This window comes from Sinohyriopsis cumingii, chromosome 10, assembly GCF_028554795.1.
Source record: "Sinohyriopsis cumingii isolate HCF-2022 chromosome 10, ASM2855479v2, whole genome shotgun sequence".
Taxonomy (NCBI): Eukaryota; Metazoa; Mollusca; class Bivalvia; order Unionida; family Unionidae; genus Sinohyriopsis; species Sinohyriopsis cumingii.
The window spans coordinates 6,667,187-6,686,837 of NC_142970.1; positions in this window are offsets into that span (position 1 = coordinate 6,667,187).

A 19,651-nucleotide genomic window follows, 5' to 3' on the forward strand; every position below is an offset into this window, starting at 1 on the left:
AATTCCACTCGGAAATATTAGTAAAAATGGATATAAACGAATTAAGGTCTATAAACCTGGCGAAGGAAAAAATTATTATTCACACAGGTTTGTTTTTGAGTGTTTTCACGGTCCGATTCCTACGGAATTGGTTATCGACCACATTAACAGAGATAAACTAGATAATCGTATCGAAAACCTAAGAGCTGTTACTTCTAGCGAAAACACTCGTAACACAACAAGGGTTTTCAAAAGCTTCCTCCGAGGCCAGTCGTTGCTGTTATGGACTCCAATGAAATAGAATTCCCCTCAATGACTTCTGCTGCAAAATATTTTGATATGGACCTAGGATCAATCCACCGTAATATTAATCTTATGACAAAGATGGTGTACTCGAAAAAATACAATAAATTTATATCCTTCTATGAGCCTGTTTAAGTTTGACATCATATTAGAGAGACAAAACTGTTATATGTATAATGGATGACGCATCAGTTGCGACGTTGACCGGTGACCTCAACGCGATAAAAAAATTTACGTCATCGAGTGAGATTTTCAACGTTGACTGGCTACAGGATCAGTACGATTCTATCTCGGAATCTCGCGAACAAGGCTACAAAACTCACCGGCGTGAATACAGAACCATAAAGATGCTTAATAACGAGCTCAGATATAAAATCATTCCTCATCACAAGGATCAAATCGATGTCTTTGTGCCGATAGCTCGAACCATCAAGAAGATCCTCAGCGATATAGGAAAAATATTTGAGCAGGAAAAGCTCTCAAAGGTTCTCTCGGACAAACTTGATCGATTACTCATCGACGACGAGTAATAATAATATTTATTATCTCGATAATTTTCACAGTAAAATTTTTTTTTACTGATTTTTTTTGCAGTAATAATAATTATGGTAAAAGTTAATCTCGATCCGGAGCAAACTCGGCAAATTCAGCTCCAACGAAACATTACCCCAATCGCGGAGATCGCCCGAAACTATCACATCAGTTACAGCAGAATCTACGAAATATGGCGACAGGGCAACCCAGACTCGATCAGACCAAGAGCGTCGACGAAATCACAAACACAAAGTGTTTCCCCACAAAGTGTTTCCCTGCAAAGTGTTTCCGTGGATAGTGTTCCCCCAGATAGTGTTTCACAGTTACAACAACAACTGGCATCAGCGATGAAAAAAATTTCCAAAAAAAAATTAGTGGTTGAAAAACTTAAAAAAAAATCAGTGAGTATCGCGAGTACAACAATAAGCTTCGTGCGTACGCGGAAGAACTTACCCAGGAGATGAATAACAGGGAGATCCTCAAAACCTTTCCGTGGGCGTCACCGTTATCACGAGCATAACGCGCTCTAAAATTTAAGCGCGTCAACGTCGTATTCAGGGAAGTATTTAGTTTCTTGATAATCCACCTGAAATCGCTGTTGAAACGGTTATAAGTAATTCTTGTAAATATCGCGTATTTATTGCGTAACGCGCCGTCGGTGAATAATTTTTCAACAATAATATCAGACTTGGAAAGCACTTGTGGGATCTCATCGGGTTCGAATCCGGTGATAACACTGAGACAACGCAAATTGTCATCGGTGACGCGCACATCACGAGAGAATTTATCAAAAACTGAGTTATACTTGCAACCCACGATATTCGCGGACATGTATGAAAATCTCATCGTTATATATTTGTCCAAATATATTTGTTTATATGTTATTTCCTGATAAAATATCAACTAACTGTTCCCGACGCAAACATGAGTGAGCATAATTCAGAAGTTCGTCATCGCTGAAGAACACAACGATGTAATCATGGTCGCGCAGACGCTCGATATCGTCGCTGCTCAGCAACATTTTATCGGTGCCAGTATTTGTTATGCGGATTCGTGTATCTTTCAGCGGGTATGGCAGCGTGGTTTCACACCGCGTGAATGCGGATCTGATCGCGTTGGCAAGTTCTTTTCGGTCGAGTATAGTCACGCGAACATGCTGGTAATTTATTTCGGTCATTATATATTTACGTTGTTTATTTAACATAATTTATCACGACGTTGCTGTTGTTAATTGAAATGTTTCCCACGGGACTATCGTCGGAATCGCTGTCGGAATCACTGGAATCGCAAAGCGATTCGAATTCAGATTCGGATTCAGATTCGAATTCAGATTCAGTTTCACTAACAATAAAATCACTGTCGGTGAAATCACTGCACGATGATATGTTATTATGTTATGGATATCGCTAATTGGAAGATTTCACTAGCAAGTTTACGCTAATTGTTTCCCCACGCAGGTCCAACAGTCGCTGTTGCTGGTCGGTGACTTTAAAATTTATCCTTGTCAGCGTCGGATTCAAACACCGCAACGATACTGGATTAATTGGCTCTTGCACAATCAAAAATCCAGGCGGTTGTGTAGGAGTAAATGAATACAATATAAACCCTTGCTGGGCCTGATTTGATTCGCCCGTGTGGATGCTGTAGCTGCCATCGATGACATCACACACAAGATTGACCGCGACGACGTCGGTGATGTTTACTATACCCGAAGAAATATGCCGGCCATCACCTGATGTGCTGTTGTTGTATTCGAGGACAGCAGGTTCCGGGAATGATCGTTTGTGTGCGGCAAGAATATCCTCGAAGGATCGATCCAATCGCAGACAACGACGTTAACATCTCAGGAACGTTATATCCGGGAAATTTAAAATTTCGTAATTCTGCCTCTGTTATTTTATAATACCCCAGAAAATTCTTCTTCTCGGGAGAATCAATTACCATCTGAACCAACCGCCGGTTAAAATATCTCATGTCGTCGATTAGTTGATTTATTATCTCGATATTTTTTATGATTTTATCACGTGGGCTATACAAGTCAGAAATATGCTCCTGAAAGAATTGTTGCAGAAGTTTAAGTCGTTCTTTAAATAATTTGTTCATTCCGTTGAGACGGTTTTCGACATCAGAAGGATATAGGTTAAGACGTTTTAAAAAATAAGATAGGACCACCTCCCCCGAGCCTCGGCCGCTGGGTGGGGGGGGGTTAACTTCCAAGGTGCCCTCCCTGTATAGAGTATATTTTGATCAGAATAAGATGCCGACCATTTTAGGTTTCTTATACCTGACATATCTTCGCTGTGACGTTGATAGTCTGACACTCCTCCACCGATTCTACTGAATAATCCTAGTAACGGAGATTCATCGTCGGAACGTACGTGAACGTCATGATACGCCATATTATCGGTGTAATAATCGGATTTTACAGGCTTTGGTAGACGCGGTTTTACATCAGGAGCGTCCGCTGGCCATCCTAGCACGGCTTTGATTGAACTGTTATAGATATCAACGGCGTAACCGGGCGTAGCAATCTCGATGACCGTTGACAACGTTGGCTCGTGTGCAGTGATTGATATTTTTGCTTCTTTTCCGGTGATACGTTTTATTTGACGCTGTATTTCTTTGTTGATTTCCTCTATCTGATAACTCCCAGTGGGTAACGCAATGACGTTCCAATCTGGGGTTCCATCAGCGTTATTCTGATATGAAAATACAAATGAGTTATTCGGGGATTGTCCGTGAAATGATTTCGCCCTGATGTTGGGCCAACTGTGATATACTCGTAATTGTGCCAACGCGATTTCTGTAACTGGAATTGCAGTTGGAAAATTAATGCTGAACTCTGGTTGCGTCGAAGATATTCATATCATTGTGGTCCTTACCGGAGTTGTATTCGCGGCTATGTCGAGCAACGCTTGATGCTGAATTATCTCCGTCATTATTTATCTTCATCGTTTTCAAATGAAAACCGTTTGCGGTTTCAGTACTCACCGCGCGCTCATAATCGTTGTAGCACGCGGACATCAGCGTGAACTCAAGATCTGATATGTTGTTGTCGTCTACACTAGATGATATCAACGAGGACAATTTCGAGTAGGCGCTGTTGGCCGCGTTGGCTAGTTGTTGATACTCGTGTAATTTTGTTGTCGCGCACGAGGATACTTTTTTTGCGATGATGTTGGCGACTCCCGCAATCGTCGTTGATGCTGAAATCGCGATAGTGATAGCGATTGCAGTTGTCACCGGAGTTAGCGCTGATAATAGCCATTGATTGCCATTCGCGTACCTGATCATACCGGTATTGCTGAGCATCTGGAAACCCTTCGGATTTCAATGTTGTCGTTGATGCTGATTTCATTATTTAAAATCGCTAGCGATTTTCGATTACGCGGTAACCAATTGAGGTGTTTCTGCGACGAATTCCAAACACCACCAGTAGGATGTTGCGGTTAATTTCTCGTCTGCGGCTTCAAGTATAAATATTTCTTCGGTTCCGCTGTTTAGTATTACGGTTACAACCCCAGAATACTTATCGGTGGAATGTCTCCAGGGAAACGTTGTGAAGATTTCAAATTTAGCGGCTGAAAACACAGATAACCTGTACACGCCAGTGGCTGTTGCTGTGTATTTGAGTGAATTATTTTGTCGGGACCATGTTGCAAATCCAGATGATACCGTGAATACGATATTGGTGATATGCCCGGGGGTAATTCCAGTGGGGACTTTAATCAGACTGGTTTTGTTAACGATATCAGGAATACCCGATACGATATCCTGCTGTGTTTGTTTGATCGTGTCAATGTCGGTCTTTACATCGGAGAGTTTCACATCAACGACTGGAGGATCCCCAAAGAACTTATCCACGGCCTCAGTTTTTTTTTTTGAAGGTTTCTTCGAAATCTTGTAAACGCGCCCACGTGAACTTCATACTCTGCCCGCAACGTGGCTAGTTTACTGTCAACGACGTCTACGTATTGTTTGTTTGCGGCATCTTCGGGACCTTCCGGCGTCGCTAGCACGGTTATTTTGTTGCCGTTCATGCTGAGTTCACCTGTCATTGTATCACCGGTCTTCGCTACGCGCGTCGCTGCGACTCCTCGTGCATCATCTCGCAGCATCGCAATTGATATCGACGAATCTCTGATTCTGCCGCTGTCAGTGAATACAACGATGTTGTCCGTGACAGCTCCAACAACCCTGCGAATTATCTCATTCCACTTAATGTTACTGGTCTTTAGTTTGCCGTGCCGGTCCTGAAAAATAACAACCTCATCTGGGTCTACTCCGGATAGATTTAAAAGATCACCAATTTCATCTTTGGTCGCATACTTCGATAAATCGACGTCTTCACGGCGCTCCTTAGATCTGCTTGATCTTCCGTAAATATCAACCATTATCTGTTATGGGGTTGTTTAAATTTGGAAATCATTGATGATTTTTCAACGTGTATTCGTGCACGACTTTGTGAGGAGGAATCGCTGGATGTTTTGTTATCGCGGAAAGAACATTTAATACTTCACGACCGCATATCGGAGGATCAATTAGTGTTTGTGTTGGCAGCGTTGACTGCCAAACTGGAATTGGAAGCCTTTGAACGTATCTGAGAAACTCAACTGGCGGTGCTAACCCGTACGAATCGAAATATACAATTCCACGCGGATCGATCGCGTAAGCAACCCAGTGAGTTCCAGGGCCATCGCGGTTGTCAAGATTAATAATTCCTGTTTCTGGATTATTCGGCGTTGGCGGTAGTTCATCTCGCATAAATACACCGCTGAAATTTTGTATACGTAATTTTTTGACAGCATCAAGCAAATCAAAATTACTCGCTGGAAGCTTCAAAGCCGGGAGCGTTTTTAAAATCGTTTTGGGTACCATGACGCCGGAGTTCCTGGGAGTCTGAGACCGCGGCCTGTTTTTTTATAACCTGATCCTGTTTGCGGCCGTCTTGATGCTGATATTCTCATGGCTGTTGCTATTGCTGGTCCAGCTAGTTTCATTAGGTCCGCCTGTCCAGCAGGTGTTACTGTCAGCGAAGAATATCTCCTGGCATTTGGTAATGATCCAACGGCAGGCATCATGCTCGCCATAAGTGCTTTTATATTTCCTCCTCGTTTATTGTAACCATTTCCGGTGGCTTTCTTTAGTGCCATTCCAGCTGCGGTTCCAACAGCTCCTAACGCGGCTGCCTTTGCGACTGCGGGAGCAGCAGCAGCTATCAGTGCTGGTATCGCTGCGAGAAGAGGAAATATACCACCGGTTTTAACCATATCTTTGACCCCGGCCGGAGAGAGATCAAGTCGAACTCCAGTCGTTGATTGCTTCGCGCTATTGAAATGTTTTAGCTGAGTTTTAGTCAGCGACAGCTTTTTGGGACCGCCCGCTAGCTGATCGTGTTTTAACGTTATTGATGTCCCACATGTGCTCGCGTTTTTCGACTGTAATTTTTTTACCTGACCGGGAGTCAGTGTGACATTAACATGACTGTATGACATTTTATTTAATATGATGTTGATCTAATTGCGCTTTTGAAAAACCTACAGGTTTTCCACTGGTGCATCAATGACTCTCATTCGGCCGCCAGCACCTTCAAGTAACATTGCTTTATCGGAGAGTATGACCGCGATTGCTCTAAAACCAGCAGCGGAAAACTCACCAACGTTAGCCTTGAAGTGTATGTCAACGACCGATTGTTTGGTTAGATCAAGATGTTCCAGTGAAAAGTAATAAATCGGATACAACGTTGTGAAATCCAACTGTGATATCTGCAAGCCGGTATCAATATTTTGATCGCGTCCCATAAATGTCATCAGACGATGATACGCACGTGCAACTTGATTATTTACAAAATCTATCACTATATCCTCGGATGGTTCTTGATGCCCGTTTATTCGCAGCGAAACTTCAGAGACAGCAAGTTTTTCAAATATCATATGCGAATGTGTTTGACTATTTACTCTTGCGTTAGTCTGGAGTGCTACGAAAATATGTCGTGGTGCTGACACCCCCTGCTGTGATGCTATGTGCCACGTGAACTGTCCAGCACCGGCACCCTGAATGGAATCTGTAGATGTTGTCAACCACGATATCAATGATTTACCACCTGTGTCCATGAAGGAGAGTAACCGTTGCTCTTCAGCTAACGATGGGGACATTACTGGCATCCACAAAGCAAGCTTGAATAATATTACCTTACCGGCAGCAATACCAGCAGCATCGTCTCGCCAGATAGCGTCGTTGTCGTCACCCTTTCTAACAAGTACAACTGTATGCTTGGCTCCAAAAACAACCTTTCTAACATTTCTGCAGAACCCAAAGATGTGAGACAGCGGAATTGCACATGAAAATCTTCTGCGATCACCTGATAGCATTAATTTACGTGTAGCAAAACCAAGATTGTAATTTGGACTAGGTCTTAATATTGGAAATGCAGCACCTGGTCTATCCGCAAATCCAGCTGGTTGTGGGTCCACAGCAGTGTCTCGTGCTGTTTGTACCGGAATAACAGATCTGTGTTCAGGATGATCAGCATTATCCTTAGCGAACATCATAGTCGGACCAGCCGATCTAGTGTAATCATCTGAGTATCGTGCTAATCCCACGATTGTTGTGGCAACGTCAACGTTATCCTGAATCGTTTCAATTTCCTTTCCATCGATGCTATATGAAGCACTTCTGAATAGTGCCATGATGCCATTGTTGACAAGACCAACTCGGACATTCTCTCCATATGCTGTATTAGCGACAACATCTGTTACAACTTCACCCGTGACTTCAAGGAATGCTTCAGCGGGTAAGAAATATCTGCTTGTATCATGTACTTGTAACTCAATTCGTCCGCGCTGATTGGGTGATCTTGCTTCGTAGGAATAATACTGATAATCGCGCACAGACTCATCTTTGAGTATTGGTGCATCCATATCGAACGCTGGATCTGATACTCGTTTGAACATTTTATATAAATTATCGACGTCTAAAACGAAGACCACTTCCTGATATCAGGCTCGTATTTATTTGTTCGGGTTGTTGAGTCACAAGAGATACGAGTTTTTGATTTGCGGCCTCATTTATTACTTTACTAACATCCGCGGGCATAAGTTCAGTGCTCGGTAATTTTACTGGTGGTGGTTTAACCGCCTTTGGTTTACGTGCTAACCGTGACAGTCTATCCTTGACTGACGTAAATGCTTTTCCGGCAAGATTACCAACAGCTCCAAGGGCTTTATCCTTAACAACATCAATCGCTTTCATCGCCAATTGTTTCGCAATCGGTAACGCCTTAGGGGCTATCCTTGAAAACAAACCCGTAACAACATCACCGAGACCATCTCCGTAGATTGCTCTGTAGACCGGTAATCGTGAATTTACTACTCTGACTGGAACGGGTTGGGCGTTGTGTATAATCATTTTATTCAATTGCTGTTTCTCTAACTAAAATTACTAGTCGCTGTAGTAACCGTCTACGAGTTCATCAATGAGCCCCAGATAGGTACGAACATCCATGATGCCAACACGAAATAATCGCTGACAGATATCAGCAGCTTCATTAATTATTTCCGGAGAGTTATTTCCGGCACGTTTTCCTCCGATGAGAACTTCTAGCCGAGATACGTCGTTGATAACACTATCAGGGCAGGGAATAAAACCCGATCCAGTTTTAGGTTCAAGCATCCCCCATTCTTCAAGAACATCCCCCTCCGGAAGATCAGAGTAAGACAGCGCTGGTTTCTCTTTTTTAGGTCTTCCCTTTCGTTTAGGTGGTTCAGGTGGCGGTGATTGATCTCTCTCTGCGGTAACTTTCTTTTGCACCTCCTTCGCTTGCATTTTCGCGATTTTTTCCTCTTCTTTTCTTTTTTCTGCTTGATCTCTCAGTTCTTTATTATACCCAATTATTCCTGTTTTTATAAAATTATAGGTATCATCATTTGGAGGTATTCGGGGGAGATCTCGATTTATTTTATACACATAATCCCTCCACTCAGCTTGAGACATGCCCTTGGCAGCTTCTGGTTTTAGAAATTCATGTCTGCGACGATAATTTTCGACGATCCAAACAGAAAACTGCCGAAGTTCCTCTACGTTACTCAGTGGGATATTTCTTATTTCGTCGATACCATCTTCGGTAAATTTTTTAATAAATGTTTCCTTGACAGTTGCAAGTGGACCTACTGCACCTGGATCAGCTGCGGCTGCTACTTGTTGTTCACTAAGTTGTTTTATTGCTTGAAGCAACCCCTGCTCTGGTTTTCCACCCTCAATTGCAGCCTCTTCTTCAGTTCGTCCTTTGATAGCAGTTAAAACCTTTCCAGTGACTGCAGTGATAGGTTTAAATAATTTCCCTGTGGTCGTTGCGAAACCTTCCTGTTCTTGCTGTCGTTGTTGTAATTTTTCTCTGACACTATCTCGCACAGGAATACATTTTTTGATTGCTTCTAGTCGCTCTCGAGCTAGTCTAGCAGAACGTGCTTCTCCGATGTTGGCCATTATTGTTTACGTGAATTTTTAATTCCGCGGTTACGTTTTTTTGTTAAGAGCAGCAGGGAGGGCGCTAACCCAAGTTGGTTTTGCTATGTAATCGGTGCAGCAATAACGTTTCCAAGACTAGATTACACTTTTAACCCTGTTATTTTGGTAAATAGACACCTTTATTGTCATTGTTACCAAAATAAAGGTTTGTTTTCCAAAATAAGACTTAGTATTTATAATACTATGGATAGAGATGATTTTTTGCGAAAAACCTTGTGAGATTCGCCCCCTCTGCTGCTCATTGAGTAAGCAAGATAAGGCAAGATATTGATTAAGGCAAGATACTGAGTAACGCAAGAAAGTGAGTAAGCAAGGTAAGCCAAGACACTGAGTATGGCCAGATATTAGGTAAGGCAAAACATTAAGTAAGCAAGGTATGGCAAGACATTGAGTAAGGCAAGACACTAAAGCAAAACACTGAGTAAGCAATGTGAGGCAAGATATTGCCTTAAGCAAGACACTGAGTAAGGCAAGACATTGAGTGAGGCAAGACATTGAGTAAGACAAGGTATTGAGTAAGGCAATGCATGGAGCAAGGCAAGACATTGAGTAAGGCAAGACATTACGGAACAAACATAAACACACAGATTGACAATAATTAAGTTTCTAAGAGAAAGGTATAGCCTGAAAGGTACCGTTTTTGTTGGACTATCAAGCTTTCTATTAGGTAAATTCTATTAGCTTTAGCAATAAATTATAGTAAAGGATTACATCATTAGGAACATCAGGATATTGCCTTTGTTAAAAATCGTTTCTACTTGTATTGTATTTACGACAAGTCATTTTCTGTTAGAAGAGTTAAAACGTCTCATTTCTTACAATGAATTTTGTATTCCTGGTACAATTGTACATATAGCTATGTTTCTATATATTTTGAATATTTTAATGTCCATTATAAAAACAGAGGTACCCATAAATATGAACAGAACAATTTGGGTTCAAATCTTAAGAGAAAATCAAATGTTAAATTATATTAATTGACATCAGCACATATAACATGCTGCAGGTGAGCATTGACGTTGTAGGTATAGAAATAAAAAGACCCTCCCACCCCCACCCCCCAACATAAAAAGAAGGCATTTACGAAAACCTAATTCCAATAGGTAGGTAATTATGTGCCAATAGATAATTTAAGCTATGGAAGATTAACATTGAGGCTGTAGTTTATGTAATATTAATCAGGTATATGGATGTTACAGAAATGTACGTTTATGGGCACCAGTGAAAACGTCCTTAGGTTTAACATCACGAGCCTATATTAACGAAATGGGAAAATGTTATGTTAAAATTGTCCATAGATGGAACGAGGCGGAAAATATGTTAGAACTACATATGCTATACAACCCCAGCAACACTCAGTCATCTCCTAACACCGAATTATCTTCTATCCAGACCAATGCCCTGTTCAATAAGTAGCGGCTTTTATTGAGATAATTAAATATATTGTTAAATTTCCGTTTGGGTTCAAAGTGACATTTTAGGTCCCAAGTGTCATTTCAATTTGGGTTCAGAGTGATAATGCCTCAGAGTACTTTCTATATGTCCCAGACTGTCCCATTCATGTTAAACCTTCCCTATGTCCAAGACTGTCCCACTCATATTAAACCTTCCCTATGTCCCATTCATGTTGAACCTCCCCTATGTCCCAGACTGTCCCACCCATGTTAAATCTCCCCTATGTCCCAGACTGTCCCACTCATGTTATACCTTCCCTATGTCCTAGACTGGCCCAACAACGTTAAATCTCACTTATGTACCAGACTGGCTCAACCATGTTAAAGCTCTAATATGTCACAAACTGCCCCACCAATGTTAAATCTCCCTAATGTCTCAGAGTGACCTATTTTCCGCAGATCACACCACTATGCTATTTATTTATTATTTGATTTGTGCATATGTGCAATGGCGTTCAAATTCTACCACGGAAAACAACTCCCAGCCATTACGAATATGCCATTATATGCAATATACGTTAACTGTACACCTGATATATTTAAACTTGTATCTTGCTCTAAACCGGATCAACTGTATCAATGTATTATGGAAAGTCTAAAACGTATGATACATGTATTCGTAAACGATATGAAAATGTCATATAACATTAAAACGTTAGATATCCTATATAATCTTTACCATTTTAATAAGCATCAGTCGATGTGTCTGAATCGTTAAGAGATGAAAAAGTGAGAGGGAGAGAGCGGGAGAGGGAGAGAAGGGGAGAGGGGGAGAAGGGAAAAAGAAAGAGACTTGAACAGTTCTGTTATTGGACCTTTCAAATAGATGAATATACTACTATAGATAAATATCTTTCATCAGTTGTTATAATTTCAGAAGCCATGTGCAGAGTGATATTTCCAAATATTTCAGTCTTCCACTGAATATTCACCCTCAAAGGTATAGCCGGCTGTCCCATAAAATAAAATCCTCGCGGAATGGAACATAGTTGTCTTCGTTATTACGCATGCTCCTCACTGCAACATCCGAATCTATAAGTACATAGATAACAGGCGGACAAACTGTGAATAAATAATGTGATGTAGTTTTGGTTTCTGAAATTCAAAATGCGTTCGTTCTGAGCATCCTCGTTGTATTGCCGAGACAAGTGATCATAATAACATACCTATAATGTGTACGTCTGTTCTCTGTGTGTATTTTACAGTTGTAGCCATGCAACTAGTGGGACAAGATGAAACCGGGCACGCGAACCTATGAGTGCATTTCCATGTAGAGGTATCATGCACGCCACAGCAATATGAGAAGTTCAGATTATGACTGTTAGGTTCTTTAATGACATAATGATTTAAACTTTTCGAGAATCTTTTAGTGCTTTAGATTTCGTTGATTTGGTGCGCTTGTACAGACTTTACAAGAGAACACACTCACCACGTATATTATGCTACAGTTTATGCAGTGTTTTAAGAGAGAGAGTTAGGAAATTATGATTTCTTTATAATTGTTCCTTGGAATAACACGGTAGAAAACATTTAATTTAAATAATCAGTACCTATTGGATTATGTGAAGTTGTTCAAGGACTTGAATATTTAAATAAATCTGTCCAATGATGTAAAACTTGCATGGATTTCAGTGACATTCTACTGATACGGACTAACATTGAAGTAAAACCTTTTAGATTTAGAACTGTGATTAGACAGTGGGGCTAACACGTTATCATAGAAACACACTTGAACATTCATTCGGAAAACCTTTGGACAGTTTCCTGATTAGTGTAATATTTTAGGATATTCTAAGGAATTAATACACTGTAAGTCTTTTTTATATTCTTGCTCTTTGTTTTTATATTTTAGCGAAAATAAATATTTTAGAAATCTGAATGCTTGTTAAGTTTTACCTTGTCTTGTTACATGGTTAATAAAACCTAGATTTAACGGTATTAGATAACAGCTATCAAGGTTTGTTAAGTCTGTTGGTGGCCTGCATACATACAAAAAATACAATGAATTCAGACTGTGTTATCGTTATCTATAAAACAATCCGGATGTTCGACTCCTTTAAGTGCTTCATCCCAAACTGAAACCGCTCCGTTGGCCTGGTGGTTGGAACGTCCGCCTCGGATGCGGGAGGTCGTAACTCCATATCTGTCAAGTCTACCTTGTCTCCTGGTAGTTCAAGTTTTTCTGACCCCATCGCATGAAATAACTTTCCAATGTATGTTCGTGAAAAGTCGAGCGTTCCAGTCTCGAACAGTACCTAAATTTATCCATATTCCATGTCTTGGAATTGCGTGGATGGCGTGACTTGGGAATGCGGTTTATCAAGATTCATCTTGGTGTAAAATTTAGACAAGACCCCTGCCTAAAGTCTTCCATTGATTTCAGCACACAGAAGAAAGCTGACGAAACAAACATGGATCATTTTATAGTTAATGAATAAGTCTTTGTTTGGCAAGACTATGGAAAACACAAACAAACGTGTCAACATAGAACTTGTAAACAGTGTGACGCGACCTGACAGGCTAGTGGCAGACAGCTGCTTTGTCTCGATGAAAAGTTTTGATGAGAATTTAGTCGTAGTCCAAAGTAGGAAAATAAAAGTGAAACTCAACAAACCATCCAGTGTTGGGTTAGCAGTGCTGATTGTCAAGATATCTGATATACGACTTTCATGAAAAGGAAATATGGTGACTGAGCCAAGTCGATGCTTGCTGGTAGGGTTCTCTCTATTATGAGATTAGAACGGAAATGTTGACATGTTTGCCATGATAAACAATTTTGATTTCTCGAGACGTCATCGCGATTCTGATTTTGATGCAAGTAACAAAAAGATGTTGGCAGATTCAAAGAAAAGCATATCGCAGAAATACAAGAGGTCGTAATAGAGTTATCTAAGGTTGACATTGCCCGGGGTGGAAGTGGGAGACAAGCGCCCCAATCCTCCAAAAATGCCCCATACGGCTTGCGTCTCTGATTGCCTCTGTCAGCTAAAATCCAGCTCCTGGCTTTCGCTAGTGGCTTAGATTTGAAGTGCGGCAGACCACGTTTTCCACTAACAGGAGAAGGGGTGAAGGCGGGCCACTGGCGCCTTAAAACCAGTTGCTTCGGGTAGATGGGACTCGTAAACCTTGGATGGTAGCTCATCTAGGAGAAGGAAAACTCCGATTACAAACCTCTGCTGCCTTGTGGCTATACCCACTCATGGGAAAGGCTAAGGGAGTAAACCCCGACAGAAAATCCGGAGATGGAGTCCCTAAGGCGGTCTGACATTGACTTCAATGCCATTCAGGCAACTCCTGCGACGCCGTTGGTGCCAAGCTGTATCGGCATTCGTCGTTCCCTTGGGCCCACTAGCTGCGTGGAGAGGGGGGATCTGCTGCATGGACAGCAGCTGATTCTCCATACCACCCTGCCCAGGCTTCACAACTCCACTGGAGAGGACGCTCCAGCGTTGTCGTACGGCGTTGGCACAACACGAGAAGTAGCAGTTTACCGGTTCTAAGTCAAAGCCCGATTGGCGTAGAGCTTGGCGCCAGGGGTTACTTCTGACGGTGGGAGAGATCACCAGGTCTCACTGGACAGCTACCGCCCGCCTCAAGCTGGGCAGCCCCAGTCAGTAAGGTGCTGCCCGCCATGGCCTGCCTGCTTCACCGGGTGCGTGGAGCTTAGAAAACCATTTCGACAAGTGGGCCACAAAACTCCGCACCAGGAAAGACTAACAGAAGAAATAAGAAGACTCAAACTCTTCGTTTTGCAACCTGGAACATCAGGACCATGTGTCCTGGATTGACCGCTGACCTACAGCAGATCGACGATGTACGGAAGACTGCCGTCATTGACAGAGAACTCTCCCGACTGAACATCGACATTGCCTGCCTCCAGGAAACCAGACTGGCTAACAGCGGCACCATCAGGGAAGCCAATTACACGTTCTTTTGGCAGGGGAAGCCCTTGGATGAACCTAGGCAGCATGGTGTAGGCTTTGCCGTAAAGAACACGCTAATCGCCTTCATTGAACCTCCATCAACAGGTACTGAGAGAATCCTTGCCCTCCGGCTGTCAACATCCTTAGGCCAGGTCAACATCTTCAGCGTGTACGCCCCAACCTTCTGCTCCACCCACGAGGAGAAAGACAAGTTTTATGAGGCTCTGGATCAGGCAATATCCAGTATCCCCAACAATGAAAGGCTTTACTTACTAGGAGACTTCAATGCTAGAGTGGGAGCTGACCATGAGGCCTGGTCCACCTGTCTCGGCTTTTACGGAAGGGACAAGATCAACGAGAATGGTCAGCGACTGCTGGAGATGTGCTGCTCCCACAGCCTATGTGTGACCAACACTTTCTTCAAATGCAAGGAGATCCACCAAGTGTCGTGGAGACACCCACGTTCACGCCACTGGCACCAGATAGAACTCGTCATCACCAGGCGTGCAGAACTGGCCTGTGTTCTCTTCACCCGCAGCTACCACAGTGCCGATTGCGACACGGACTATTCCCTTGTGGCCAGCAAATTGCGAATATTATCCAAGAAGCTGCACCACGCCAAGAAGAAGGGTCACTCACTCATCAACACCTGCTGTGCAAGCAGCCCAGAGAAAACACAGCAGTTCATCAGCAGACTGAAGGAAGCCCTCACCAAAGTGACACCGGATGACACCATTAACTTCAAATGGTCCCATATCCGTGACTCTGTGTACAATTCAGACATCACAGCTTACGGGAAGAGGGAGCGAAAGAATGTCGACTGGTATGAGGCAAACTGGGAGGAGATGGAGCCAGTGACTGAGGCAAAGAGGAAAGCCCTCCTGGCATACAAGGCTGCACCTAGCCCCAGAACACTACAAGCCCTCAGGAACAACGCCCAGAAGACCGCCCGCCGGCCGATGTGCCAACACCTACTGGCTGAACCTTTGCAACAGTATACCAGTATACAGACAGCTGCCGACACCGGGGATACAAGAGGAATGTATGAGGGTATCAAATAGGCGACAGCCCCCCCCCCCAGCTACAAGACCATCCCCCTCAAGTCCAAGACGGGCGAAGTCATCACAGACCAGGGGGAACAACTGCAGCGATGGGTTGAGCATTATCTCGAGCTATATGCAACCCAAAACAATGTCACTGGAACTGCCCTGGACGCCATTCCAGATCTGCCTGTCATGGAGGAACTAGACACACAGCCCACCATGGAAGAGCTCGGAAAAAAGCCATTGATTGCCTTGCCTGTGGGAAGGCTCCTGGAAGCGACGGCATTCCGCCTGAAGTCCTCAAGAGCGGAAAACCAGCACTGCTACAGCCCCTACACATACTCCTCTGCCTTTGCTGGGAACAGGGATACATCCCACAGGACATGCGTGACGTCAACATCGTCACTTTGTACAAAAACAAAGGAGACCGTAGCGACTGCAACAACTATCGGGGCATCTCCCTCCTCAACATCGTCGGAAAGGCTTTCGCCCGTGTTGCCTTGGCGAGCTTGCAGATCCTAGCTTCCCGCGTCTACCCAGAGTCCCAGTGTGGATTTCGAACCGGCAGGTCAACTGTAGACATGATCTTCTCACTACGTCAGCTGCAGGAGAAGTGTCGCGAGCAGCAGATGCCCCCTCTACATTGCCTTCATAGACCTGACGAAGGCTTTTGACCTGGTTAGTCAGAGTGGACTCTTCAGACTCATGCAGAAGATCGGCTGCCCCCCACGTCTGCTTGCTGTCATCATGTCGTTCCACGAGAACATGCACAGCACAGTGTGATTCAATGGCGCAACATCTGAAGCATTCCCAGTCCTCAGCGGAGTCAAACAAGGCTGTGTCCTTGCGCCGACGCTCTTTGCCATCTTCTTCTCTATGCTTCTCCAGTACGCATTCAAGGACTGCAGCGAGGGAGTGTACATCCATACCAGGGCTGACGGCAAGCTGTTCAACATCGCCCGTCTCCGTGCTAAGACTAAAGTCACAGAGGTACTCATCCGTGAATTGCTCTTCGCCGACGATACAGCCTTGACATCACACACGGAAGATGGACTTCAGCAGCTGATATGCCGCCTCTCCCATGCTTGTAAGGAATTTGGACTGACCATCAGTTTAAAGAAAACGAACGTCATGGCGCAGGACGCAGACTCCCCTCCCTCTGTCACCATCGATGGGTACAACTTGGAAGTTGTCGAGAAATTCACATACCTCGGGTCTAACATCTCCAGCTCACTCTACATTGATTCTGAGGTGAATGGCAGGATTGCCAAGGCAGCAGCAGTGATGGCCAGACTTAACCAGAGGGTCCGTAACAACCCAACCTCACAGAGAAGACCAAAGTGCGTGTCTACCAAGCCTGCGTGCTCAGCTCACTTCTCTACAGCAGCGAAACATGGACTACCTATGCAAGACACGAGAGGAAACTCAACAACTTCCACCTGAGATGTCTGCGGCGCATTCTGCACATCCAGTGGCAGGACAAGGTACCCAACATAGAAGTTCTAGAATGCGCCAACATGAACAGCGTGTTCTCCATTCTCAGCGAGAGGCGCCTTCGCTGGCTTGGTCATGTCAAGAGAATGGACCCAGGTCGCATTCCCAAGGACCTGTTATATGGGGAGTTAGCAGAAGGTGCACTGCCAAATGGACGACCACATCTGCGCTACAAAGATGTCTGCAAGAAGGATATGAAGACGGCAAACATCAATGTCAACGACTGGGAGAGCTGTGCAGACAACCGTTCCAGCTGGCGTCTAGCTGTCAGGCAGCAGGGCGTTCAAAACGCAGAGGAAGAGAGAAAAATAAAACAAGCTGTAAAGAAAGCTAGAAAGAAGGATAAGCAAAAGCTTACTTTGGAGCTACGCCATCGTCTCCTGTAGACGGACGGATGCCAAGAAATATATATATATATATATATATATATATATATATATATATATATATATATATATATATATATATATATATATATGCTGAATGTGCTAGATGACTCATAAAAATCATGCTAAGTGAATTAAGAAAATTTGTCTAAAATATTAGCATGTGTAGTGACAACATAGCAGTGCAATCTGGCAAACCACAACATGTTATGTTAGAATATATCTCCATCGGTCCATCATGTGTTAAGCATAAACAAGATAAAAAAAAATTGACTAACTGGTCATCATAACAAACATTTTATACTACATGACAGTATCAGCTTTCAAGCCCAAGGTTATTATATAAATAAGCCTGCATATACTGTCAGAGCGTTTGATGATTTTACTGAATTGTGCTTAGTCTGATCCTGAAAAAAGAAATCAAAATATTGGTACTGGGCGTCAGGTATTTTTATGTTGTCTAACTTTATCTAGTCAACTCTTCGTCTGTCTTGATAGAGATTTCTAATATTTCGATTTCTTTGTCAGATTTTATGCCATTGATATAATCTTTGATAATGTCTTTCAGAATCAGACCACGTGTACCATCAAATAAAGGATATGCACTTATACGTTTGACATCTGTATATACTGGCAAATGTAACCGATATTGTTAGGATGTTCATGGGAATTCTATGATACAGGATTTACATGACCACCATTTCGTATAAATTGTAGGTGGGGTGCTCTCTCCAAGCCATGATAAAAGATAACGTTTCCTTTTTCTAATTGCAGTATCAGTTGCGCTGTGTTTGCATAAAATAATTATATAAGACCCATCTTGTCTTCATCTGTTGTGTAAAATCATTATATAAGACCCATCTTATCTTCATTTGATGTGCAAAATCTTTATATAAGACTCGTCTTGTGCTCATTTGTTGTGTAGAATCATTATATTAAAATCATCCTGCCTTCACTTGTTGTCTATAATCATTGTCTTCATTTCTTGTGTAGAATCATTATATAAGACAAATCTTGTGCTCATTTGTTGTGTAGAATCATTACATAAGACCCATCTTATCTTCATTTGTTGTGTATAATCATTATGGTAGTCTCATTCTGTCTTCATTTGTTGTGCTGAATCATTATTTAAGACCTATCTGGTCCTCACTGGTTGTGTAGAACCATTCGTGTCCTCAGTTGTTGTGCATAATCATTAGGAAATACCCATCTTGTGCTCATTTGTTGTGTAGACTCATCATGTAAGACTCGTCCTGTCTTCATTTGTTGTGTAGACTCATCATATAAGATTCGTCCTGTCTTCATTTGTTGTGTAGACACACCATATAAGACTCGTCCTGTCTTCATTTGTTGTGTAGACTCATCATATAAGACTCTTCATTTGTTGTGTAGACTCATCATATAAGACTCGTTCTGTCTTCATTTGTTGCGTAGAATTATTATTTTAGACCCATCTTGTGTTCACTTGTCGTTTAGAATCATTTAGAATCATTATATAAAACTCATCTTGTCTTCATTGGTTTTGTAGAATCATTATATAAGACCCATCTTGTAGTCATTTGTTGTGAAGAATCATTATATAAGACTCATCCGGTCCTCATTTGTTGTGTAGAATCATTAGATTTACATTGTCTTCAAGTTTTGTGTAGAACCATTCTAAAGGACTCATATTGTGCTGATATGTTGAGTAGAGTCATTATATAAGATTCATCTTGTCTTCATTTGTGTGTAGAGTCATTATATAAGACTCGTCTTGTCTTCATTTTTGGGTAGAATCATTATATAATCCTATTGCAACACAAGAATTTAATCTCATATGTGGGCGACTTCTAAATGGTAGAAGAGGAAAAGGGGACTACTGGACCTCACTAGGACGCAATCACCATGACGCCAGCACCATGACCCCAACACCACGACCCCAGCACCACGACCACCAGGAAAAAGTTTCATGACAAATAATAATTGCAGACTAAATTTCGTTTCCTTATCTTGAGCCCATAGTGGGGTAA